At 40.3% G+C, this 27,895-nt stretch overlaps 1 protein-coding gene across 1 annotated transcript in view; it reads right to left on the bottom strand.

The window, feature by feature from the left end:
- Positions 1–27,895, bottom strand: part of LHFPL3 (LHFPL tetraspan subfamily member 3) — a 242,074-nt gene that overhangs the window by 182,590 nt on the left and 31,589 nt on the right. The gene's annotated exons all lie outside the window — the stretch shown is intronic.

Genomic DNA, 27,895 nt, shown 5'->3' with positions numbered 1-27,895 from the left:
CAAGCCTGTACAGCCAGGGACTAATAAAGAGCATCTCTGGCATAAGCAGGGAGCTCATCATCTGGAACTGCTAAGGGACAGACACCTTGATGTCTAGACAGATGCTTCTAGATATCCGGAAACACTGGCTGATAACAGAATCATGGCAAACCACCAAGAGGCAGAAACGACAAAAAAGATCCTAGAACATGTAGGAAGTATTTCCAGAGAGATGGGGAAGCATTAACAGTATTGCACAGGAAATGGTGAGACCTCCCCTGCAGACTTGTGTATGAAAATGCAGCACTGCTTACAATGTTTAAGAAAGATGGTCTGAGAGTGGAGCAAGAACAGAGATGGGGCATTTAGGATGCTATGGAGGATTAACTGTTTGACTTACAAGAAGAGACTAAAAAAGTAGTTTGGGTAGAAATGGGCAGCAGAGATCTGATGATTATTCAGTAAAAATATAGTAGGGGGTAAGAATTTGTGTCTTTATTATCAGGGTAGAAAAAGAGCAGGTAAAGCTGTGGACACTAAGAGAACAAACAGCACTGGGTGTATTCCTAACAGATTTATACCAAATATATATATTAGAAGAGCACTTCTAATCAATATATGAACTGAGCAGCGAGGACACTAAGCCAACTCCTTCTCAGACAGAAGGTGATACAGCTGAGAAGGAAGTTGCATGAGACAGCTGCCAGCCACCATGGGGGCTGGAGGCCCCTTCAGAGAATCTTTTGGTGCCTGAGCAGCACTGTGAGCTTGAGCAGAGAGCCTTGATGTCCAGTGGGACTTTTCCTCTGTGACCTCTTGTAGATGCAACTTCGTTCCATGATTATGGTTCCATACAAAGAAGTTGTTTTGCAGGTGTTTTGTTTTTTTTCCTGAAGGAGCAGAAACTCCATCTTTCCAATGAAAGAAATTAGTTGAATTTAGACATTTTATTTAGACATTTAGACATTTATTTAGACATTTCTTCCCTACCCCAAATGAAATGAATTAGCTGGTTCTACCTCACAGCCACATGACGTAAGTAGACCAAAATATCACTAACTTATCTATAGAAAGAATTATTTAACACTCCTTTCTGGAATTATTTGCAACAATTGTATCCCATAACAGAGGGTATCCAAACATTTTATGATTGGCAAAACTTTAGCTTAGATCATCAGCTTTTATCCTAACTTCACAGCCCTGGAAATCCTCCACTGTTTGCAGCTAGGGACGATCCCACAGAGACAACTATCTTTAACTGAAGTTTTCCATACCTGATACCAGAAAAGTGTACCTTCTAGATTATTATTATTATTATTACTAATATAGAGCATGATTCTTTTGGAGATGGTTATATGAAATCAACTTTTCAACTTTAACTTCAATAAATATCAGATATATGCCTTTCTGTCTATATTGCCTCTAGAATGAGAACTAAAATTGCATAATATGCGTTAAATCATCAAATAAAAAAATGCAGCAACATCTTGTGTAGCTACAAGTGGTACTATACAGTACAATTTACAAGGTAATAGGCCTATTCATCATCGGCACATCATTCATTCCAGTTTCTCTACTCAGATGATGCAGAGCAGGAATTTTGATGGTCTATTTGTTCTTGCTTTGATTAAGAATAAAATATGGTTTGAAAATAAGAAACTTTGTCTGCTGTTTCGCATCTCTGAAATACCATTCTTGCGTTACCAGCATGGATCAGAAGTACTAAATATGCTGATCACATAATTATGAAATCAAAGGTTGCACCCAAATCCCATCTTTTCTAAATTCATTGTATCAAACGGGGATAAGGATCAAACAGAGATCCACTGCATTTCTAAACTTGTCTGCTTTGACACCACGATAATCCAGGCATTCATCAAGGACTCCATGAACCTGGATTCAGCTCCCTGCTGTGGCCTGATCATCCCATCTGACCTTAGAGAGGTCTCTTAGGTTGAAGAACATGATGTGCTTAAACACTACATCAACCTACCTTTACTCTATGGCTGTCTTCTAGTCCTCTACATCTTGCTGACTACACCTACATAGAGCCTGCTCTGCTCTGCTCTTCACTAATTAGGGATGAAGATGATTTAAGGATTGTGCGGCACTTAGATATTATGGAAATGAAGCTATAAAAAATCTTGTAGCAATAACTTCTAGTACAGTGGCAAACATGTACCCTGCTCTGTGGCATTAAGAGGGTTGGCTCTTGCATGACTCTCACTGGGAGGAAATGCTCTTGCTTTCAAAGTGCTCCCTTAGAGATTTTGCTCCCACCTCTTCCTAATATTTTTGGAGCGCCCATTTAACTCAAATGTCCAAGACAGCTGAGACTGAATGTTCCACTCAAAGACAACAACCTTCAGACTATGGTATTTTTTTATTGAGATCTTGTTTAATTGCTTTCGTGCCAGCAGTAGATGAGTTAAAGGCACTGAGGTACATGAGTGTAAGATGCTCTTTGCCTGGGCTAACTGACACAAAAACATGCTGTACACACAGCTACAGACAACTGTCAGAAGGTATGAGGACTGAAATCCTGCTGGGCCCCATGCTGCTCACCTTTCCATGTGAGCCAACACATTGCACAGCCCCACGCCAACCTGCTGACTCCAGACCCTGCTTTTTTTTGCTGCATTGCCAGTCTTCTCAGGGTTTCCTAAATAATGAAATATCAAAAGCATTGTAATGCTCCCCTGCTATCATGGTGATACACTTGTAGGCCTCTTTGGCTTGGCCACTAAACCACTGGCACAAGTCAAAACGTCTCTGCTCACTGAAGAAGGCCAAAAATGCTTGTGGCCAAAGCAGGTGTCCTGCTGTGGGACTTAGGACCGCAGCATGATCGCCAGACTGCACAGTATCCAATGCATAATTCTGTTCTGAAATAGCATCTGAAATTTTCATTTCATGGTCTGTGGCATTTCAAGTTTTTCTTTCCATTTTAAATATGCTCATTTCACAAAGTACAAAAGCAAACTTCCTTTCATAATCCTGTACCTCACAAACTCTCACTGCAACTTGAGAACCAAGCTGAATCTTTTCTCCCATGAACTGCCATCTGCAACATTTTAAGAGGTAATGTGAGCTTTCTCCACCTCCACTTTTCTCAGAGAAATCCTGTAGGTCTGACACCTCCCTTCTTCCAGGTAGTCTGACCCTTGTTCTCTTAAAACAATAAACAACCTTCCTCATGTAAAAGAAATGCCACTGCCACACTCCAGGCTGGAAAAAGTAATTCTGGTCATCCTGACTCCCTTCAGGGACACACAAACCAAACACACAAACCCCTGCCAATGCTGCTTTAACGGGGCCCATGTTGCACAGATCTCCTTCCAAATCCTTTCCAGCTCACTCCCAAACATTCACTAAAACTAGCATACACAATTTTCAGTGTGGATCCAGTATTTTAAAGTGATTTTTCAGAGCAATTTGTACTCTTCCAGTACAGCGAGTACAAGACAAGAGACGCTTAATGTGTTGTAGCTCCTGCTATGGCACCATCTTCCTAAAGCTGCAAGACAGAGCAGTTGCTGTAAATCATTGTTACTTCCAGCACTCAACCTGGTGCAGGCAGCTGATGGCAGTGCTGTCACAGGATGTAAACATGGACAGAATGAGATGCTAGGGTCGTGTCCATGGTCTCTGACAGGCAGGTAAGTGCCTGAAGGAGGGAGAGGCTCCACGCGTTTTGGCTTTGCTTCAGGCTGAGATTGGCATTTGCCAGCAAGAAGCAAGAGGACTGAAGATGGAAGGAGTGTAGCACAGTCAGGCAGGTGTGATGAGCCCTGGGACAGACAGGAGCATCACACTGTGCAAACAGGGTGTCCTAACGAGGATATGGTACTTGCAGGTGCACCCCTCCAAGGACATGATGTCCCTCAGGCACCCCGTTTTCCCCTCACTGCCAGAAGTCATCTGAAGGCACAAGCTAGTCAGACAACAGCAAATTAGCATCCTACTTTGGTCTGACAGTCCACTAAATAACCCACATTTTTCAAATTATATGCCCAAATAAGTGTTTATTTGATGAATGCTGCGGAAGAGCATTTTGCACTATCAACTAAATAGCAGTACTTGTTTACAAACCAGGCTAATTATGGAGCCATTATATTTACTGTTCTATGAGTTCGCTAGTGCTGCTGCAAGATTAAAAGTCAGAATTTGGCCACAAACCACTACAAATCTTTGACTCCGCCTATACATACTCAGAACCATTTCAATGGAACACAGGAAGGAGAACTGTGAGAGGACGGACTGATAATTATTTCCCCTTAATTAGGATTTGATCTGCTGTACGTTAGAGGGAAGAAAACAAGCCCAGATACACACACTCCTATTCATTCAGTAATTCTAAATGATATGGAATTAAAAACAAAGTGGTGAATCCCTCACTCAACATGCTCACGCAATTCCCATTAATGATACTGGTTATTTTGCTGTGACCAGCATGTGTTTTGAATGTTTAATTGTCATCAGAGGTTTCTATTCAATTAGATCTATTGGCAGCAAGACTTAAAAGCTAAGAAGGAGGAAGGTGAACCAGAGGTTAAAAAAAAATGCTATTTGCCTATGCAATGTTTTCCAGACCTGCAACATCTATGCCCCTTCCTCACAGAACAATGTTAACAAAGCAGAATTTATTCCTTCATTATTTTTCCACATAACTTTGGTGAAACTATAGCTGATACCAAAAGGAGTAGAAAAGTGAGGCAAAATAGTGAAGATTGGCAAGGAGAATTGTAAACACAATCTAGTTACTTGCAGCTGGGATGTTGAAAAACACAGGTATCATATTAATTGTTGTTTAGTCTTATATGTTGGACAAGCAGAAATCTGTGTTTAGATCTAAACACAGGCCTCTGATAGATTTGGAGCCACCTATTGAACATGCTCAAGATTCCTGTCCTGTTGTGGGAAAGATCAAAGCCCAGTGGTAAAATACACCTGTGCAAATCCCTGAAATACAGGTGAAAACAGCAGGTTTGGTGACCCTCTAGCATGGAAGATGCCTGTGTCACCACCTGTGTGCCTCTGCCCAGGTGCTGTTTCAGGGATCCCCTGCTTCACGAGGTAACAAAAAAAAAAAATTATTCTCTGCATTTGATCCGTGGCTTTGTGGTTGTTTTTGTGTCCTGCCTGTGCTGGCTCACAAACAAGGAGAGGAATCAGTCCTCTGTGCCATGCTGTCATCAACACAAAATGTGACACTAAGGTGCACTGCTCCTTGTTTGTGGGTCTGTCATGAAGTGAAGCTGGTGTGCTTCCACCAGCCTGAAGATGTCTGAGGACTCTGGTTACAAAGCTGTAACTCTTCATCCCTTCTCCAACACACAACTTCCTCCAGTGTGGCCATGGAGAACATGTGCAGCCTCTGACTTGTAATGGCAACCACAAAGTAAAGAGAGCTTCTTTACAAATTTTTCCATTCCTTTTGATTGTTGAGTCACCAAAATCAGGTAAAACATCATAGAAAGATGCCCGTCTGGGAGCTCTAAATTCTACAATCTCTCCTAATAAAATCAAAGACAGCTTTTCAAGATCTGGCCTGCAAGAAAGTATTTTACTGGTTCCCACAGAAGGTGGTAAGAACACAAAATTTATGATTTATTGGTCATTTAACCTCACAATGTATTAATTTTGTTACATATCTTGGTAAAGATGTGTGGGCTTCTGAACAAGAATTCCTTGGAGAATGCTAAAAAGCCCAGCTTCCACACCAGTGGATGTGAGGACTGCAGAGTCATTGCTCTGACTTCATTTGTGGGAGCAGGCACTTTTATAAATGAATGCAAGGAATCACTGCCTGGCCTTGTGGACCTGGAGGTTGCTGTCAGATCCCACTCGCTGCCCATGGAATTCAGCTCTTCATGAGCCACCCACAGCCCAAACACAGCAAATGCCACCAAAGAAGGGATATCTTAGACACTCATCGGCACAAAACATGAGCACACAGGTGTTTGTAGGACATAAAAGAGAAGGGGAAGATGGAAACTACCCAGGGCTATTAATTATCGTGGGTCTTCCAGGTATCTATGGCCAAGTCCTTCATGTCCTATCATTTACACAGGTAACCTCATCAGAGCCATGTGCAGTAACAGGTCAGTAAAATGGACTGGATTTGGTTCCAGAGAGAATTTGATCAAGTCAAATAAACCATTTTCATAGGAAATGAAGACAAATCAGTCAGAAATTGATTTCCTTTTCTTACAACAGTGATCTACCTCTCTATAAAATGTTATATACTCTCTACATTTCCCTGCAACAAACTTTAAGTGTAGGTTTTGTCAACGTTTGATAGGAGTACATGATCACACTAGACTGAGTCAGCAGAAAGATCTGTTAGGGCAGATCTGATAAGAAATTAGATGGGTGAATTATGCAGAAGACCTTCTGTAAAAAAAAATCTTTCATACTTTCTGTAAATTTTGATAGCTTGACAAATAATTTCAAAGGCAAGAAGTTTCCCTCCGCTTTTGAATATTTATGGAGTGGAAGAAATACTTGCTTGACACCAATGGGGAATTAGGATACAAACACAGCAGCATCTTTCCCCTCTTCCTTTAGCCCCCAGCAAACTCTAGATGTGCAAGACTGACTCCTCCAGCTGTGCCAGCCTGAGAGCCAGAGAATGGGGGATAAAGGGAATGGTGCAAGAAATCCAAACCAAAAGCAGATTTCTAAAGCTGTTGGATTGGCATTGTAACAGTATTTTGCACAAGTACTGACTTCGCTTGAAATGCAGAGAAAAATGCTGTGTTCAGATACAGCTATACTGAACCTGAGAGTTCTCAGCATATTTTACCTAATGAATGCAAAATTTGCACATTTTGTGCTGTGCTCAAAGAAATGTCAAGAAGCTAACCTAAACCCCCAAATGACATAACCTAAATCTAATTTAAAGGGCAGTGAGTATAATAACAAACCTTACAGGATTCCCATGTCACTGTATCTGACCAGCCATAGTAAAATGCTACTACCTCTGAATTTCAAAACTTAAAGTTAACTATTATGGGCAACGGTATCTAATACCGGGCTGGTACAAAGCCCATTAAGATATACCATCTGTGCAAACGTCTGTCCCTAAGCACACTTTATTTATACGATAAAAAATAATGGGTGTGATATGAAAAAACCTAAGAAATAATTAGGAATTAAAACTTGGTTTCAGATAGGAATGAACATTTTAAAATTAAAGTATCTAAAAATATACACATGTGAACGTTTGGTACAAGGAAAAGCACAATGATCTTGCACTGTAAATCAGCCTCGTCATGATAAAACCTCTTTCCTAAGCAAGAAGGATTCTTCAATGTCATGGTTAAGCCACAGTTGCTGCAAGTGAATCGCAGCGATACAGGTCAGGAAGCAGCAATAAGATCCCCTACCACAAAGAGAACACCACATCCTGATGCAAAGACAAGACTTTCAATATGTGATTTTGGTTTGAGGGCTTTTTTTCCCTCTGACCAACTGTATGCTCACATAGCAGCTAACACAGGCAGGGTGATGTTCAAGGAGAGCACAGCAGTCTGCTTACATCAACTGTGAGGTCAAGACCAAGGATTGAAGTTTTAGAATGAAGTCTTTTCAGTAAGGATACTATAAAACCAAGGTGTTAGAAACCTGAGAGTAAAAAATATCACTCCATTTTGTTTTTTTAAAGCTCAATATCTTCATTGCTGGTATGGGTCAAATAATGAGTATTTTCACATCTGTGAATGCCAGAGCATTGAGATACAATTATTGCATAGATTATAATCGATCTATTAATTAACAGTAGTGTGCTCCCATGCTTTGGCTGAGTAATTTTTTTTTCTGCTGGGAGATCTGCAGACCTTTGTGGATGAGGGTGGCATGATGAATGCCCATGTACAATGTGGCTTAGCAGGCTATTGCACAAGAAAAAAACATGCAACATGAGGGCAGCCACCTCCTCAGCAGCACCTTCCTCCAGCACAAACATCTCTCTTCCCTCTGTGTTTGCAGTCTCCAGTAAAGCAGTGAGCTCCAAGCTGTGCATCTGCTCAGACAAAGCGCTGCCACCCTGTGCTGGTGTGGGGCCTGCTCACACCCAGTCCCTCTGCCAGAGAGAGCCAGCATGAACACAGGCCAGCCTGTGGGATGCTGAGCTTCAAAACCTATGGGACCCTTGTGCATGGCCCTGTCAGAGAGCCTTGCTAACACCCTCCAGCTGATGAGGGCACTGTGGCCAGGAGAGGGAGAAGGGAAGAAAATGGGATCTCTCTTTGAGGATACTGCGTTTGCAAAGCTGCATCTATGAATAATGAATAAATAAAACTGCAGCTGCATTTTTCACGTATGTTGGAGAACAAGAAGAGCTTCTAATTTGGAGGGAGAAATTGATATTTGCAAAACTGAATATATATATATGCAAGGGCTTCTAGTAAAGATTCTCTGGCAGAAAACTTCAGCAATTTTCTAATTTGTTTATATTTTTGATGACTGACTAAGAAAAAATATTGATTGACAGGCCCAGAGATAAGTGTAAAAATGCTCAGAAAGTAGCAACTTACGAATGCTACTTTCATATAACATTTTCCCACTTATCAAGTTTCTCGTATTTCCAAATGGATGAGGTAATGTTAAAATCCTCTGGAACCAGAAAATTGTTTTCCACATAAGCCACATACTATCTTTCTACCTGCCTGCAATGTGCCCTGATTGCTAATGCCCTGCAAGCAAAAATGCTACATATCCTCCTTCTTAGTTTTTTCAACATTTTAAATAAACTGCTCCACATGCCATCAAGGATTTCAAGAGGTCCTCATGCCATTGGCACTGTTCTTCATCCGTGAGGACATAAACTTTCAGACAACCAGAAAAAATCTCCTGTTGTACCAGTATTTTCAGCAGGTAACACAGGCAGCTCAGGTAATTAAAGCTTGTGAGCCTGACTGATCGCAGAGAAAACAATGAAATGGCTGAGAGGGACTTGATTAATAAGGAAATAAAGATGGCTAATATAATTACTGCCAATCAACACAGGCTCACAGCAAGCAGATTTTGTCAAACTAATTTGATTTTTTATGGGATTTCAAGATGCTAAAAGTAACAATGATGACATAATAGACTTCTAAAAGCTAGTTTAAATAGTGCTTACTATAGGATGTTTTGATTAACCTGAACAATATAAAAATCAACACGACATATGTGAAAAGGATAAAAGTGTGAGTTATTGTTCATTCTTTAGGGAATTATTCTTCAGCATGTGTTTCCAGTGGGATCCTAAAGCTGTTAGCTCTCAGCCCTACTCTTCCTTATGTTTTGTCACTGATACGCAAGAAAACACAAAATCATTCCTAATAAAATTGGCAGATGAGATAAAGATTAGAGGAGTGGCTGAATAATGAGGAGACAGAGCCTGCGGTACAGAGGGGATTGGATTGCTTTGGGAATCAGCACAACCAGCCAACACAAACTCCAGCAGACAGAGACCATCCTGCTAACAGTGCTAACAAATCTGAAAAGGACTGGGGGAAACCAAGGAGTTTTCAGCTGAACATGCATTTGGGTAAGATGTTCTGCTAAAAGAGTGAAAGCAATCCCTGAATGTGGAAATACTGAATGGGATGTGAAATATGGTGTCCAGCTTTGATGCCCACAGTTCAAGACAGATATTGAGTAGTCAGAGAGTTCAGAAAAAAAGATGAAAGAATCATGAATGAGTTGGAAAACATGGTTCATGAGAAAAGGTTCAAGGTGTTCAAGAGACTTAAGAACAAAAAGTCTCTGCTCACAGTCCAAGACACAGTGTCAAACACAAACTGGATTTAGAGGGTTCTTCAGTCTGGCAAACAGACCCAAGAACTGGAAACTGAATCAGAAGCATCTGTTCAGACATATGGTCCATACTTTCTATAGGAAGGATGATTTACCACTGGAACATCTTTCCAGTTCTTCGACAAATGTCACATCACTAGACACTAAACACTTCACAGGATTTTTCTCTAAAAGATATGTCCTATTTCAACCTGAACTCATTTGAGAAAAATGTGGCCTGTGCAACCCCCATGTTTGGGGGTTTAAATTAGCTGATTGTAGTGTGTTCTTGGAACCTGAAAACTGCCATTCTACAAATATGTCTACTTATCAGGCAAAAAGGCAGCAGCAATGCAAATGTCTGCTGGAAAAATAAGTTCTCTCTTTTCCTGTCCTCCTTCTTCAGGTACAGTCTCTTTTTCCAGTTTGAAGATGCCAGTTGTAGACCAATGATTGTGAATCCTAGTCTCCAAAAGCCCTCAAAGAAAAAATAGGCCACCAAGAACAAATGCTGCAAGATTCACAGAGAGAGAGAAAGCTAGTATAAAAAGGATGCTGTAGACAAGAGACCTCAGATCAACCCCTGCTCCCAGGCTATTTGAAAAAAGACTCCTCAACAAGGCTGGATAGGCCGATAAATGCCCATCTTAAAGCTTTAAGTTTTCATATTGATAATCTAGGGATGAATTCTTTTCACCAATATTCTTTCTCCTGTCCTATGCATTTGTGCATGTGTACATTTATAGCAAACCTTTACTTTAAACGATCTTTAGCGCTGAAACAATTACCTGAAAACACTGTATCACTAAAAAAATCAGTGACCTGGAAAAATAAAAATCACTAAAATTTGCTATGTAACCTGCAGAAATTGAGCAGAATAACAGATGGGTCACAGTATTATTTCTCCAATTAATGGCTAAAGAGAAATGGCTTACTTGAGGGAAAATGACACTTTCCATTTAAACTCGTAGTATTTTAAGGCAACAATTTAGGGGAAATTCCAGCAGGCAATCAGAAGCTATTATGACCCTTAATATTTCAGGACTTGATCTTCACAGGGGCCAAACCCTGGCCTTTCTCTCAGGATGACGTCTTTATTTTATGCTAAGTCTTGTTCCTTCCTTCCATTAAAGTCACTCCAAGCCCAAAAGCATGAGGTAAAAAGGTGGTGAGCAGAGATATAAATAATATGTTCACTGCAGAATAAATTCATATCTAAATTACAGGCCAAGGGGAAAAAAACAGCTTCTGCAGAAGGCTCATCACATTCACTGCCTTCCCTTTCATATATATTTCTCTACCTTCATTCCCAGACTATTTACTGTTTAATAACTCATTCAAGGTCTTGCTTGAATGCTTTGATGCTTCTCGATTGAATAGATTTTCTTTGGAACATACTCCCTGAGCTGTATGCATTACATTTGCTATGAAATATATTTTGACCAATATATTATCATAAAAAAACCCCAAACCAAATGCACACATTTTTCAGCTAAGTTTTTAAAGACCATTCCTTGACTTTAGCATACCAAAATTTGGCAAAATAGTAATTGTGAGGGTGAAGATAAATTCCTATTATGGTATCTCTAATATATTTTTATTTATGCCACTGAGTTTCATTTTAAATGCAGGCTTCTAGATGTTCCTTATTTTGCATGAGTAAAAACACTCTAAAACCATCCAGCAGAATTGTGCCATCCCCATGCAAACAAATTTCCCAATCAAAAAAATTAAGACTTTGATCTTAGAGTGACAGTAAGATCACAGCCTGGTAATGATTTATTAGTGACACCTTCACTGGTATCTTTGTCTTACCAAGCCTAACTCCTTCTGTGATTAAGGTTTTGTTTCGACTGTTAGCAATACAAGGAGATTTTATCCACCTTAATTATACCTAAAGATTTTCACTTTCACAACACTGAATTTCTGAACATTCAATGGCTGTTTACTTTGTTTCTGATCTATTTCTCTAACACACTTGAAAGTGAATTTTTCTTAAGATTTTTTTTCCCTTTAATTTTTCAAACCCATCTGGATGGTGTAAATATTTTTCTTCCATATTGATTTTTGTCCTTTTTTCCCTCAAAAAATGCTAATTATTTTACTAGCATTAATTGAATCTGACTCATTTATGTTCGATTAGCCATTTCAACACATAAATTGCTATTATACTCCAATAACCTTGCCCACCGATATTATTCATGCAAGCAAAACTACAGGAAAAGTATTAGTTAAATTGTTATTTTAATTAAAAGTAACATTTTCTGTTGAATCCTTTATTCTGCTGTATTCCCCTATGAACTGTAATGATAATTATCCCAAGGTATAAATAAGAAGTTCAGGCTTGCAAAGCCAAGCATCCTACAGATAGGAAATGCCAAAACTAAGATAGGTGCAGATGCCAAATGTGAGCATCTCAGCACCCTTTTAACACAAATAATGGCAGTCATTAAACATAATGATATATTAAATATCCAGCAAGAGTAGAATATATTCAGCAGCAGTCCTGCATTTAGCTGTACAGATTAGGATGCTTTCAAGTACTCAGCATAAAAAGGGTAATTAATCTCACCTAAATTTGCTGTTTGCAGTGCTGCCTCTGAAATCCACAGAGACTTGTTCCACCTGCTCAAGGCTGGTGAGCTCAACTCTTCTCTCAGGATGCAAGCCAGGGAGAAGCCCAGCACTCTTTGTTCCTACAGAGACAATTGATGTAGGGAGTCCTGCAGGGATTGATGTAGCTCAACCCATTATAAATCCAGTCTTTAAAGAGTGAAAGCAAGGATTCATGTTTCCTTCTCCAGAAGTGTCAGAGAGACATGATCAACAGATACACAGCAGGTTTTACTAAGCCAAGTACAGGCTTAAGCCTTGTACCATGCCAACTGGAAGAGAGCAAGCTGCACAAATATAGAAAGAATTTGCCTGAGAATTTATTTGCTTTTTGTGGCTGTGGCCAGTCTTGTAGGCTGAAGACACTACTTAAAGAAGGTGCTCACACCATACTTCATGGCTGAACACCAGCAACCAAGCTGATGTTCTTAGCAGAGCTTCATCAGCTGCAATGACTGTAAGGAGCACAGTCAGAAACCTGGAAGGAGTGAGCTGGGAATAAACCAAGCGGGTGTGTGAAGCAGTGTGAGCATTGTGAGCAGTGAGAGAAGTGTGAGCAGTGTGAAGCATGTGAGCAGTGTGAGCAGTGAGAGCAGTGTGAAGCATGTGAAGAGTGTGAACAGTGTGAACAGAGTGAGCAGCGTGAGCAGGTGGCCCAGCACAGCCTGCAGTTTGGTTCGTTTGTTCCACAGCTCGCACAGATGCCAATGCAGGAACACTCCACCAGAAGCAAACTCAGTGAATAAGATTTGTGAGGCTGATCCTCTTAATTTTTCAGGATGCAATTTCAAGCCCAATTACAAATAAACCCTATTTAATCTGGATTTCCACCAAAATCATCTACGGGAAAGCTGCAAGTGCAGAGAATTGGAAACCTCACACCTCCTTAGATGTCTTGATTTACCCTTTAGCTGAGGGCACCACAGCTCTGATGGCCACTGTGCCTGACTACCTCTGGCCCCAGACTGAGGTACATCCATTCTGTTTAACAAAGGAGAAGCTTTTCTTGGGCTCCTACCTACCCAAAAGCAATGTCTAAGCAGATTGTTGCAGCATATGCCTATATTAAAGCAACACAGCAAATATAATGAGCTCAACAACAACAGTATTATCTCCTTTAATGGGAGATGACCACAGATGCCATAATTTATGTGGCCATTTACTTCAAACAAAGACTGTGGCATGTAAATCACTCCTACCATCCTGTGATCTATCCAGTCACTGTGCAACACAATGTCTGTGAGTCAATTAGAGAGTAAACTCATGGTTTCAAAAAGATGCTTTATATAAACTGAGGTGCTGCAGTAGGAAGGCTGGAGAAGCTTTACCACCACTATCCCAATAGCTGCCTACTCTCTCCTAGCCCTGGGGATGTATTTTATTTCTCCTTAAATGATTATCTGCCTTAGCTGAATGCTGTTTAATTCCTTTCCAAAGGGCAATGATTTTCTCGGAAACAGACAAACATTCTTCTTTATTTCAGAAACCACGACTCTTAAAATAGAACATATTCATCCTAAATCGGATTTGCAGTCTCCTTCTCACAACCTCCTTTTCTACTTTACTGGTAAAAATCTTAGAAGTGTCAAATCCACATGGGAAAGCTAATGACATGAGGTGGAAAATTCATACATAGAGTATGATATCTGCCTAGCCAATGTATATGTATTTCATTCTAGACAGCAGGTTTCCCTCCTGTGATCACTTCAGAAAAGGAGGAATACTCAGTAACTAGTCTGTGAAACAATGAATATATAAACTTAAAAAATAATTTTTGTAGTGGCTTATGTAGTATGAGATGAAACTTTTGAACTTTGGGTTTCTCCTTCATCAGTATGAGCAATGACATTTCTAAGAAGTACCTATTTTGTAGCTCAGTAATTGGATAAAACAAATTGTCACAGAAAGGAGATGATACAGAAGATACAACTTATGTAAAATGAAGTAAAATGTCATCTCAGTATAAGGTCATTTTGTCTGACACTTCATTTTTGGAACATCGAGCAGATACACAAGATCTCTTTTTTTCCCCCACCAATTGTTCTATTAACTAGGCAAATAAAAGTTTTTTAAATATCACCTTTAGTCTCTTTCCCTTAAATGTAGCCCTTCAAAAGAAAATTAGATCTTGGGTTGAGTATAAAACATTTATCTACTGATACACCAGGGGTTACAGACAGGAATATTTAAAGTTTAAAATCAGCCTCTCAACTAAGTCAAAGGCCCTCACTGAATCAATACAATAAAGTGAAGGCTCATCTGTTTCTGCTCATCTGGTTATAAGGTTACAGGTCAATATGAATTCTATATTTTCTGAAAAGTGGCTCTAAGAAATACATATGTTTGCAGTCTAAGGCATTTGGAGAGAGGTTCACCTGCTCAAGCGTAGGCTCCAGTGTGGTGAACAGGTATATCTGAATTGCTGTTCAGAGTTTGTTTAGAGGTATAACAAAAAGAGGCAATGAAAAAAAACCAGACACTTCTGAGGTTTTGGACTAGATATTTATCTCATCCAAAAATAGAAAAAGGCAATTTCTCTCTCTTATTTAACTATAAGAAGCTTCAGATGTAGATGTCTACCTTGGAGATGTCTTAAGGCCTTGCTGCGATCATAAGGCCCATGGCCATTCTCTCCAACATACAGCATAGTTTATTTTTTTATTATTGTTTTTGAGAAAGTGGTAATAAAACATCCATTCTCATCTGTGGCATGGTTCTCCTGTGAGCCATCGGATACTAAGTCAGTGCACCCTTCTAGGTGAGCATCTTTGCTGAACATTAACTAAGACCTGGTGCATACAGGTCTGTAATTTTACAGACAGTTACTATACAGAAGTAGTCCTGGGCTTTTATCAGATTTTAAACTTAATTTAAAGAGTTTACAACCCCTTCAGCCTCTGTCAATACGTTTTCTGTTTCATGATACATACACAATTGCGAGAAACCGCAAAAAGCAGATTTAAATAGATCTAGACTGTCTTATCACATCCTTTCAGTTATTATTTAATAAATTTCTTCCTCTCAGTTTCTCCTTCCAGAAGACAAGCTGGAATTTGTTCAACTCTGATAGTCTCTTCACAAAATGTGGTTCAGATAGTTTTTATTTGTTGCACTTTTCAGTGAGTATATAGCAAGTTTTCCCTTTACAATTATGTGCCTTGAACCGCTTTTGATTCCTGTATTCTTGTGAAGAATCTTCTATCTTTATTTGTCTTTTTAAAGGCATGCAATTATTTCCATCTGATATTTCCTCCTTCCTACATTATCAAAGATATCATGAAGTAGTTTTCTTCAACTACTACTTTAGATCCTTGTCTTGAGAATGTCTATCTTCAGAATCATAGCACTATTAAAAATCCAGTATTTCCTTTGTTTTTCTTCCCTTGTGACTTGCAGAAAAAATTAAAAATGGAGATAATACAATGAAATAAAATTATTACAACCCTTAGAGATGTCTGTGCTCTAGAAACATGAAAGCTATCCTGGAATATGACTATTACCAATTCAAACATGGAGTCTTTTGTCCAGTATGGATCTGGATGCTTTGTAAATATTTCTGGTTTCTATTGTGCTGTAGCATTATGCACAATAATAAGAATAATCAAAATTCATTTTCCCTTATTTTCTGTAATTTTTTTGATGGAAAGTGAGGAGAGAGAGAGTATAAATTCCTCCAACTAAAGCATTTTATTGATCTCCATTGATGAAAGCAAAATGTAGGGTTATTTTCTTTATTTTTCCTATTTTATTTCTCTTCGCTTTCACTAGAAATTTTATCTTGCTTCTGAGAAAACTACAAGGATAAAAGGTACCCTAGAGATGCCACCAGGCTGCATTAGGTGATATTTTTAATTCTCTCAGCTTTTTTTTCTTTTGGTTGTAAGTACAATATATTCTTGACTATCTATTGATAGGATATTTGCCACATTATGAGGGCAGAATAACACATATTCAAGATATTTGATGATGTTATGTCTCTTTGCTACTCTATCTGTTACTTTTTAAGAAGCATGCACTATAATAAATACCATGGAATGTATGAAGCATCCAAAATATTACTATTTGGCTGAATTTAAAAATATCTTCCATGTAGGTCTTCTATTTGGTAAATACACAGTGACTAAGTAATTCTTTCTTTTCCTGGATGACTGAACTGCAAGCACTGGTGTTCTGTGTTTCACAACATTCCAGATGTAGCTGATATATTTTAAAAACTAGATTATGTCTTCCAGATATTAGTAGTTTACCTCTCTATCACATAACAGTTCTTATTTGACATCTTCAAGATGTTTATCAGCAGCCTGTCACCTGTACCTGGTTATTTTGTACTCTTATCAATAACGTCAGCTTAAAAAATAATACTAATAAGTAGATACTGACTTCTGCTGAGATGAATATCAAGATTTATTGACCTCAGGGCAAACATTTACCAGAACAACCTACAGTCAATAATTTCTTTGTGGAGCAATAACCCTTGATGTTCACGGAAATACGAAGGCGATGTCATGCATGTGCATTAAAGTCTCCCTAACCCACACTGCAGTAGTCTGTAAGCCTACCCGAAAACAAATTTCCAGGCTGCACCTTCTGTACAGAACAGTACAATGATTATTTCTCCTTTAACTGAAAAGAAACCTCACTGAAGAGGAAAGGATTAAGAAAAAGGTAAAGAGATTTCATGAGTAGCCCCTCTGTTCTCATTTCCTCAACAGAACCTTTTCAGGAACAAAGGAAAAATGAATATTCTGTTGCTGGAGAGGGTAACTCTTACCTTCAGTCATCCTGCCACACTTCCAACATAAACACACAAATCAAGACCTTACATACTTGATTTTGTTTCTCTACATAATTTCTTTAATAACCAAAAAAGTCTATAAAATCTTCTATGAATTACAATCTCCCCTCAGAAAAGCAGAAAATATTCAGCACAATCTTTGAAATAACAGAATTCCAGATTATAGATTATCTGTGTAGCAGAATTTTGCAGCCATTGCCATATCATGCCTGATACAATCTTCCTTCCACCACCAGTCTTTACACATGAACTACATCTGAAAAAAAAAGATGGCAAAGAATTGCAAATAATAGTTGTTTGGGTTCTTTAAATAGAACATCCTACAATGCAAATTCCACTTGAGAGGAAAAAATTAACTGCTCTTCCCAGACTCTGATTCAGACGAACACTTCTACAGATCTTAGTAGGACCAACAGGGAAAATGTGTGTGTGTTAATTTGCCTGCACAAACAGATGTTCCAGATCTCTGTATTAATGAACTTGGCCATGGCAGTCACTTACTGACTCACTACAGGAATGTTAGAGTCATTAGTGTAAGCCAGAAAATGTATGACAATGTTTGAGTACAATACCTCCTCCTTGGCTAAAATGGCCTTTTCCCAACTCCTTCCATTGCCACCTGAAGTATCCTTGTCAGGTGTGAACCCTTCACCTGTCACAATGAGCCCAGATTGTCATGACGAACTCGTATTTTTCATAGAGCCTGATTATCTCTTACTGCAGCTTTGTATTATTCCAGCTTTTTTTAATTTTAGTTTGGTACCTCCAGGCTAAGCAAGACTCCAGCCTGAGGTTTGTACACATCACTAAACTCTAAGCACTCATTTACATTTTTGTTCTTTCAGTCTCTCAAGTTTCCAGACTGAGAGAACAAAACAAGTTACCTTCCTTGCCAAAAAGCTTCCTCTTCATACATCTTGTCATTTACTGTGCCATCTCATTTATAGTCAAACCTTCTCATTTATATCCTGATGTACAGCTGACTGTTCCTCTGCATTTTAAAAGAAATCTATCCACCAACTTCTTTATATTCATCATATTTGAATCAATAGATAACACTGCTTTATTGTGCTTCCAGAAAAAATTATCTACAGAACCTACTACAGTGTCTTCAGACACTTTTACCTCTCCCCTTCACCCACCTCCTTGGTATTCTACCACATCACTGCAGCTCTCAATGGAAAATACTTCTTCCCTTTGGCTGGGGAGAGGATGTTTTGACCACCTGTCAGCTCACAGTTGGGGTTCAAATGCAGATGTCCCAACAGCCACAGTTGGTGGTGACAGTTTTTAGGACATGGCTTGACCCTTTCAACTTAAACAAAAGGGTATTTTCAAATCAGGTTAAACGTCACTGAAATCAATGGGGTTAGCTACCACCATTGACATCATTACAAATGACAGAGAAACACGCATTTCTAGTTAAAGTCTAGGTACAGTGCATAGAAAGTATTCAAATGTTCTGGAAGAAACAACAATGTTGAGTATTTTTGGGTGCAGGGATATATATACACATATATATACATATATATATATGTGTATATATATATATACACACACATATATATATGTATATACATATATATGTGTGTGTGTGTGTGTGTGTGTGTGGAGGGGGGAGGGCATGGTCACGAATGTTTAAGGGCAGCTTTACAGTGATGCCTTTTCCTGGTCTTAAAATCAAGAGTCATACACGGTTAGAAGGGGAAAGGGATTTTACCTTGGTATTTATTTTAGGAATCCTTAGGTGCACACATCCAGGTCAAGTGCACCAAAATGCACATCGCAATGCCCACCCCCAAAAGATCTGGTATAACATTATAGGTTTTACTAAGTAGCATATCTATCCAAGATTCCCCAATGAGAGGCTCGAGTGAGCCCCCCCCTCCCCAAGGAACCTTCCCCTGGATGGTCCTATCTTAGTTTACAGAATGTGTTCTGGAGAGGACCTTGGGGTCTGGTGCACACTGATCCCTAACTACAAAACTTCTAAAATATTTAGTCTCTTTGCTGAACAAACAAGTCCAAGAATGTAGGCAAAAAGCACTAAGAATACAGAATTTGTAAAAAGATATAACAAGGGTATAAAAGAAAAGGCAAAAAATCTTCATGGCATAAATAGGTGAAGAAACAAGAGGACATCCCGCAGAAACAACCCCAGGGCATGGCCACAAGGGACAATGCAAATAAGGGTTGAGCTCTGACAAAAACTCCCAACCAGAACAGTAAGAAGAAAAAGAAAAGACATCTGTGTAGCTACTGCAGACTGAGTTCCTCCTGTATATGGACAAAGACTTTGGTCAATCTGGAATTTTGAGAACAGAAATTAGCTAGAACAAGGATATTAGAAAATACACCACAAACATCAACTCTGAGAAGAAATCAAAGGATATGCAAGAGGGAAGAATGGCATAGAGCCACTGGATGTCCATTTGGCCCACTCAAAAGATTTATGCTTTAGGAAGAGACTGATGCAGCTTGGGACCCTGCCTTTCCTGTCAGTTACGAAGTGTCCAGACAGACAGTTTTAGTACAGGGAAAAGTGTTCTAATCCAGAATGGTCTAGGGCAAACTAAAATGGCTAAAGGATGGAGAAAATTTGCCCTGCACTAATGAGAATTTACAGGTATGAGAGACTGAAATGGTTAATGGCTTAAACATTGCTAGAATCATCAAAGGACTACGCCCACTGTAGCAAACTGCAAAGAATCAGCTGTTCATTGACCATGAAGTATATATATGCAGGGAAAAGTCCCAGTCCACCTCCTTGCAAGGTAAGTATTTCCTTCCCTTGGGAAGCATGGCACTTGAGTCCTACCCCAGTATGGGTTTTAAGATGCAGCCAGCATACACACCAAGAGCGAAGAGCTCTTCCTGTGTGTCATTTAAGACATAGCCTATGATACCTCTTCCAGTGCAAAAGGTGCTTCTGGTTAATAACCAGGAATCATTCTCCCAATGCCATTCAGTTTGCCAGCAGAGGGGCAGCAAGGGAATGACACTGGAGGACACCAACCCACTCCCTTGCCAGCTTGCCATGGAGCAATACCCTAGGGGGAAAAGCACCATTAGCCAGTGAGAAAATGCATAACTGAATTTAACCACTCTCTGGGCTCCTCTAGAGTTTTGGTTAGGAAAAAAAAAGGTAAAATCAAATCAGAATTGAAGAAAACATACCTTATCAAAGGTAGGAGAGACAATCTTTTGAGGTCCTTTCCAACCTAGGTAATTCTATGAGTCTATGAAAATTCAAGTAATTGACAATAATTTTTATCCATTATTACAAATAAGTGATAACCTAACTCTTCAGCAGGTTAGAGCAAGTGAAATATAAAAATAGCCTTGTGTTGGGATTTTAGGAGTTCTCCTTCTGTTTTTTTTTTTTTCTCTTAAAGAATTTTCCCCATACATGTTGCTGGGGGGGAGAAAAACAGAAGACCTGGCCATAGAGGGAGGGGTCCAACTGACTATTCTCTTTCACCTGCATTTGTGGGCTGTTAGTTCCCGGTGTTTGGATGGAGAGAGAGGCTGGAAGGAATTCGTCAGCGCTGCAGACTTCTGCTTTTTCAGCTGCCTTCCTTCCTTCTACCGGAGAAATACCGGGATTCCCAAGCCTGCCTTTCCCTGCCCCGCCAGGAGCTGGGCCGTGGCCGCCCTGCCCCACCATTGCTTCCAGCCTTCGCTACTCTGTAGCCCCGCACACCCTGCCTGCTGAGACCTCCAGGGGTTCCCACTGCAGCTCCAGAGTTTGATACATCTCATCTGCCACCCAGGATTTGTGCTTGTCCCTGCTGTTCCAGCCTGCTGTTCCAGCCTGCTGTTCCTGAGGGTCCGGCGGACACCGGGATCGGCTGCCCAGGGGTTTGTGAAGCCTTTGTCCCATCCCTTCCCGGGATCCCAGGGCGCCGGTGCCGCGTGCTCCCCGAGCTCGCTCCGGAGCGCCCCCTGCAGCCGCGGGGGAACCATCGCACCTGCCCTGCTCACCGGGAGCCGCCAGCGCCCCTGCCGGCTGCGAGCGGAACTGCACCCGAGGGGAAAGGGCCCGACAGCCGAGAAGGCCGGGACTGGGTTTGTGGTTCTGTTCATTGTTACTGCCATAGATATTGCTGTTTGTTTGCCTGGTTATACATATATATATATATTAGTAAATAACTGTTATTCCTATTCCTCATATCTTTGCTTGAAAGCCCCTTAATTTCAAAATTATAATAATTTGGAGGGAAGGGGGTTGCATTTTTTTTTTTTTCATTTCAAGGGAGACTCCTGCCTTCCTTGGAAGACACCTGTCTTTCAAACCAAGACACCTTGGCAAGGTGAAGTGGACAGAAAGGATAGAGGAAACAGTGTTTTCACAGCTGAACACAGACTGCAGCAATGTACAATGACCTTTCTGGCTTGGACAGTGTACCTGTCACATCCGACAGTCCCTGAGAGGCAGCATAAAACAGTTCACCTCTCTCACCTCCCACATTATCTGCAAATGATATCCTAAGGCCAGCTAAAAATTCTGCTAGAATTGGGATATTCTAAACAGGTCTCAAATAAACTGACAACTGCTAATCTGACCCTAAAGCCGAAGGACTGAGAGTTGTTCCAAAGGCCTGAAGTTTATTGGAGGTATGTTATCAGCAAAACAAAATTTCATCAGCGTAATGAAAGGGAGCTGTTCACTGAACTGCCCAGCTCTCCAAGCATTCACAGATATGTACAGTTTTGTAGGACTATACACCTATTATAGAATATTTAAAAAAAAAAAAAATTACCATTGTTGTAAAACTGTCCAGCAGACAGATTTGCCACTTTCAAAGTTACAAAGGCTCCTGTCATTGTCCCAGCATTGGCTTACTCATGTTTCCTGTTCTCATACTGGATAGAATAAACCAGTAAAAGTTTGGGAAGTAGCAACAATTTGGAGAACTATTGACATAAGGGCATGCTGAGTTGAAGTGGATGGCAACCTTCTACAGCAAAAGAGTAATTTCATGGGGAAAGATCATTGTACAACCAGCAACAAAACCCTGTTAGTAGTGACAGTCATAGAATGTTTGCAGCTTGGCCTGTAGATAACGCTGTTCTGATCATGACTGAGCATCCACCCTGACAACACCTCGAACAGATTCTGCAAACCTGCTTAATTGGAAAAACTGCAGCACTGTGATTGTGAAGCCCCCCATGAGGAAGCAATGCTGGTGCCTTGTCAAGCCAGTCTCGCTGAAGTGATAGACTGCAAACACTGCTCTAAGTAGAAAACAAAAATCTGATTTCTCAAAGGAGCAAGTATACTCGGGAAAAAAATTACTGTCTTCTCTCATCTTGTACTCTGCAGAAAGGGAAACGTTGCTGATTTATCCACAGGTGATAAAGTGGGACTGGAAGAACAGATGCCAAAGTAGATAGATTCTTCCTGTGTAGAGGGGCTTCTATTTCAGGGCTGCAGAAAAAATCAAGTGCATCCCCAATACTACGAACACATTTCAAAATTTTAAATCACTGAAAATGTTGGGATTTCTATGATAGGATGGGCTTTGCTAAAATAAACTAAACAATGGACATGAAGATGGTGAGTTCAAAAGGGTTTTGAAAAGGATAAAGATTCCAAGCTGAAACCAACACTTTGTCTCCATGACCACTGTCAGCTGTATTAGCTAGGTTCCATTTTCCTGGTGAAGTACCATGCTCTGTGTGACAACCATGACAATCCCTGGGCCTGCAGGCAGACCCCAAAAAGAAATCTTGTACTTCTCGGAGGCTGGAAGAGAAATAAACAGGGAGTGAAAGTACCTGCAGAGGTTTCAGATCTGGGCTGTTTGGGTTTACTACAAGAAATCATGTGACAGACACAACAATTCCACCTCAAGTTTTGAACTATTGATCTGCTTTCTGTTTAGTAAAAAATTAAAGAAACAGCCCTAATTATGATATCTGGGTTAAACCTTGCAGAAAGTGGCAAAATTAGCCACCGTTTTGGCTTTGAGACAGAGGGAAGAGATTGGCTAGTCCTACCCCAGATGAGCTTATCTGCAAGGGTGCACATGGGCACTTGGCCAACCTGGGCAGAGCAGCTCCACTCAGCTCTGCTCTGGACAGGGATGTGTGTGGTAAGGGAAGAAGAAAGTGAGAACTCAGATGGAGAAGCAGTGAGACATCCCAAAACAGATGGAAGAAAACTACCTACTCCATACTGATTTTGCCTGCATACTCAGCTCTGCAGGGCTAGCGCATTTTTATAAGTAATTTCCTCTGCATCCTTTCTGTCTTCATTCGGAAAAAGTGCCCCAGTACATGGAATTTTTCTTACCTTTACAATGTCCAAATCTGACTACATCTTGCCCGTGTTAGCCCAAGACTTCACAGAAGTCAAAGAAATTTAGTTTTACTTATATTTAAAATTTGAATTCTTAAATAAAATACGTCAACCTGTTTGGGAAATATTCAAAAAGGTTTAACTTCCCAAAAAGGCCAGGATTCAGTCCTTCCCTGGCATAGCTGTGTCCAGTGCTAATCAGCAGGCCTTGTTCCTGGATTCCCTTCACATTAATAAAGAAAAGCATCTTAGAAAGGCAGTGGGAAGGAATTACACGTGGTTATTCATTTGGCCCTTTACTGAACCCTGAGCTGGTCTGTTTATTTTTTAAGAAACTTCACGTTTTACCACTGTAATGCTTGTGAACAAAGTGAACAAACTCCCTGTTCTGCATATCTGCTCTTTAAAGAACTCCTCATCAACTGAATTCATCAGCTCCCTGAAGGTACATTTTCAGCTAAGACAGACAAGGTTGTTTTCCAAGGATATTATTTCTGGGTTAGCCTTTCTAGTTTCTGCCTACTCAGACAGCTAAAGCTTTTCACTAAAAGCATGGAAACCATATTCACAATCATGATCAAATCCATTGTGACATAGGTATCCACAAACTGAGTAGTTTTATTTTCCTTACCAGTGTGCCTTGAGATAAGCAGATAGCTCAGACAAATTTCTGGAGCAAATGTGCTCCAGAGAGGATGACAAATAAAATCTCCCTCATTGGTGGTTTGGTGTTAGGAGCAACTGACACACTTTGGAAATTATTACAGTTTCCCAAAAAAACACCATCAATACTTTGAGAGTTACACAAGTCTGCTCAATGGAAAATAGCAGCAGCCACAACTATTAATTGCCATTAATTTTAACTAGCAGTCCAGGTGATGCTGCTGGCTGGGGCCTCCCATGGGGATGGGCAGCCTTCAAGGGCCAGGCAGGTGGAGAGCAGCTGTTCTGTTGCAACGGGGGTGAAGGGCAGACACTGGTGCAGGTTTGGGGAGAGGAAAGCAGGGTAACCTAACCCCAGAGCCCCACCGCAACCCTGGAGGCACCCAGGACTTGTGTCACCTGGCAGGAGGGCTACCTGAGAAGCCCAGCTTGTTTGACTTATTCAGGAACACGGATGCGCAGACTGCACCATCAGGCTCTGTATCCCCTGTCCTCCTCCCAGGGGTCCAGCTGCTCCGTTTGAGGTCTACTCTGCACCGTGCAGTGATGTGATCCTGGGTATGACTGCTGGGAGAACAGCTAAGCTGTGGGAAAAGGATGTGTGGAGAAGGCTTGACCCAGACCCGCTGTGTTTGGGCTTAGATCTCTTGGTTTTTACTGGAATATACTCTAGTGATGGGAGCACCTGGCCATGCGCCATGCTGACCCTCATGGATGGGCTTCCCTGCCCAACCTTGGAGCTGCCTGTTCACCATGGATGCGTCTGGTGGATGTCTGAACCTGGTTATCCTCATTCCCCTTGCTTTATATGGATGCCACTGTTCCAGGTTTCTGATCTGCTGTGTCAGCAAAAGAACATTGAGTTTGCAAGGTACTTCAAAATCTTTAGAAATAAATTGTGTTTGACAACTGTATAAATGAAATTAGCAATGTGGCAAACTGCACAATGTCTTCATAAACGAATGTGATGAGCAAACCAACTTGGCCTTTAAGAGGGAGAGGCATAATTTTTGCTTTCAAACATTTTATTCAAACATCAGTGTTTCTGCACCCAGAGATGGTAAATTCGGAAGGACCCTTATGTGCTTTTCAGAAAACCATACCTAAGAAAAATCCTCAAGATTCCTACAAATTAGCCCAAAATTGTTACACAGTACCCAGATATAACACCAAAGACATTTACCTTTACCTGATCTCCAAAAAGGTTATGTACTTGGTCCACATTTTCAGAATACTTTTGGTGGTGTGTTCAGATTTAAAATAACAGGAGCCCATTATCTAAAAGACTCATCAATTCTTTTTGTTGGCTTCCAGATTATTCTAGTATTTTTTAAAATTCAAGCATGCCTGTGTATGTAGCTTTTATATAAAATTACCTAAGTCACAAAATGTATGTAATTGAGTTATCTCACCCCAGCAGCAGAAAGTTACTTGGCCCTAGCAGGAGAAATTATGGTGGCAATTTTAAAGGTTGTAATGAAATGTTAAAACGGTCTTTTTCTTTCTAATATTAGATGACATCATATACCTCAAAAGCAGCAAGTAATTAAACTGTGGCTTCCTTTATTAGGTAAGTTATTTTAAGGCAGTCAGCAAATCACTAGCTCTGTGGTTTAAAACCCTACAACCTGCCTTTTAGCTTCTTGGTTGTGGGCTTGGCTAGAAAAACAAATCCTTTTCATTCATTGTCTGGGAAAGATAACTACCATTGAATTACTGATTTGTAGCTGACAAGTTTATCTCCTTTACTCCTGCACACCGATCTGGTGTGCATTGGAATTAATCTGGGACACACCCTAAGAGTATTTATCAGTGCACTTCTCCCTCCATGGCTCCTAGGGTCCCGTGGCTGTTCTCAGGTGGGCTTCTTCCTGAGCAGCAGGCTCCACATTTCACTGGCTCCATCTTTGTAGTCAGCAGCCGCTTACAGCAGCAGCTGGGCGATGCTATGGCTGCTTCCATCATTCCCTCCTCTGTGCATGCATTAAGCATGAAATCAAGCACACTTGTTTGCACCAGCAGCTTCATAACCTGTCCTAGATTTCTGGGAAATAGAGATTTTCCTCTACTCTCTTCCAGTTTCCTTATTCCCAAAAAGTTTGTCTAAGTTTTCCTCACTGAATTTTTCTGTTCCAGTATTTTTTTTAATTCAGAACATTGCTGTCATCTCAAATTTGTCTTGCTAAATACTTTTGCTTTCAATTCTAAGACTCCCACCCACCACCATTTATCGGTAAAAAAGATGAATTCAGATGACTAATAAATCTTTTGAGCTCTTTAGTGTTTGCAGAAACGTTTATTTGCCACAAACACTGACACAATATACAGAAAACTCCTCCATTGCATTTGAACTGTTAACAATATCAACTGTTAATGCAGACCTTTCACATAAAAAAAGTCAGATAGCTTACATTTTCCCCTTTAATCACTATTCAACTTCAAAATGCCTCTGTATGGAAGTGACAGAAATTATCTGTATTCAGTAAAAGCAGTAGGGACGTGTTAAACAAAGAAAACTCTTGTTCATTTGGCCTCTCACTGCCCGACTATCACTTATGCTACCCACCACTACCCAGGTTCTCAGGTCAAGGGACAAAGTAGGCAATCATGTAAATGACTGCAGTACAGACCTTTTTCTCCCATCTGCCTGCAAACAGAGAAAAAGAGAAATCACATTAAAAGCAATCACTGTTACTTCAGCCATCTGATTTTTCTGGGTCTTCTCACATCTCACCATGGTTTCAGTGACCTTACCTACTTCAAAGAGAATCACCAGAAAAAAGCGAGGAGGGAAATAATCTCCAAGGACTGTCAGTGAACACAGGAAGTTGCATTGTCCTTTCATAAGTGAGTCTTGATGAAGGTGTTAGTTTGTAAGTAGCATGACATTCCAAGAGAAAAATAAAGCTATAAGACTTTTAAAACACTCTCTCCAGCTCAACAAAGAATACCATAAATGCCTATCATTACCATACACCATCTTGCAACAGAAATAGATTCAAATTGTTTTGATATACAAAGATACAAATAATCGAAAGAACAGCTATAGGCAGGAAAGCACAAAGTTGCAGCATTTACTACAGAAAAGTACACATTAATAAATAGGCACATTTGGGCTTTTTATGGTCACATATGTGACATTCAAAAGTCCCTGTTCAGACCTGTGTCTCATAGATGCAGATTTTGCTTAGACAAAGAGCAAATGAACCCAAAGTTTTCAGAAGACAGAAAAGAGCAGGAGAGAAGGAGGGAACACTCCTTATCAACAAGCAGCAACAGCTCCTAAGGAGAGCTGTGACACGCATCCATCACCTGTGTGCTCAACAACCCACTGCAGCAGATGCAGAGTAGGCTAACAACAAATAGCCAGATCCAAAACTGGCGAAAGATTCCAATCCAACAGTAAAAGCTTTGCAATAGATTATGGCCAAGAGTGAATGTAGGACACTGGAAAGCTGAGTTCAGTTAGGCATCAGCAATTTTGCAGTCAGTGAAGTCTTCCCTTCAATGTGCTACTTCCCTCACAAAGTAATGATTCACCATTGTTGCGTTCACCAGAAGAGCTGGATTTCTTGTTCTCTACTCACTAATGAAGTTGGTTCTCATCACTTTTCAGTGCAGCCACTATTTCCCAAGATAAATGTTGAGTAAGAGGGAGACAAAGAGGAAATCACCGGTTTGCCCAGGCATCCCTGAGGAAAGACTTTATAAACTTGCCTAACTTGCAAAGCAAATCCCACCCTACATGTGGAGGC

This window comes from Aphelocoma coerulescens, chromosome 1A, assembly GCF_041296385.1.
Source record: "Aphelocoma coerulescens isolate FSJ_1873_10779 chromosome 1A, UR_Acoe_1.0, whole genome shotgun sequence".
NCBI lineage: Eukaryota > Metazoa > Chordata > Aves > Passeriformes > Corvidae > Aphelocoma > Aphelocoma coerulescens.
Note: the sequence above shows the minus strand (reverse complement) of the source record. Positions and strands in the feature narration are given on the sequence as shown.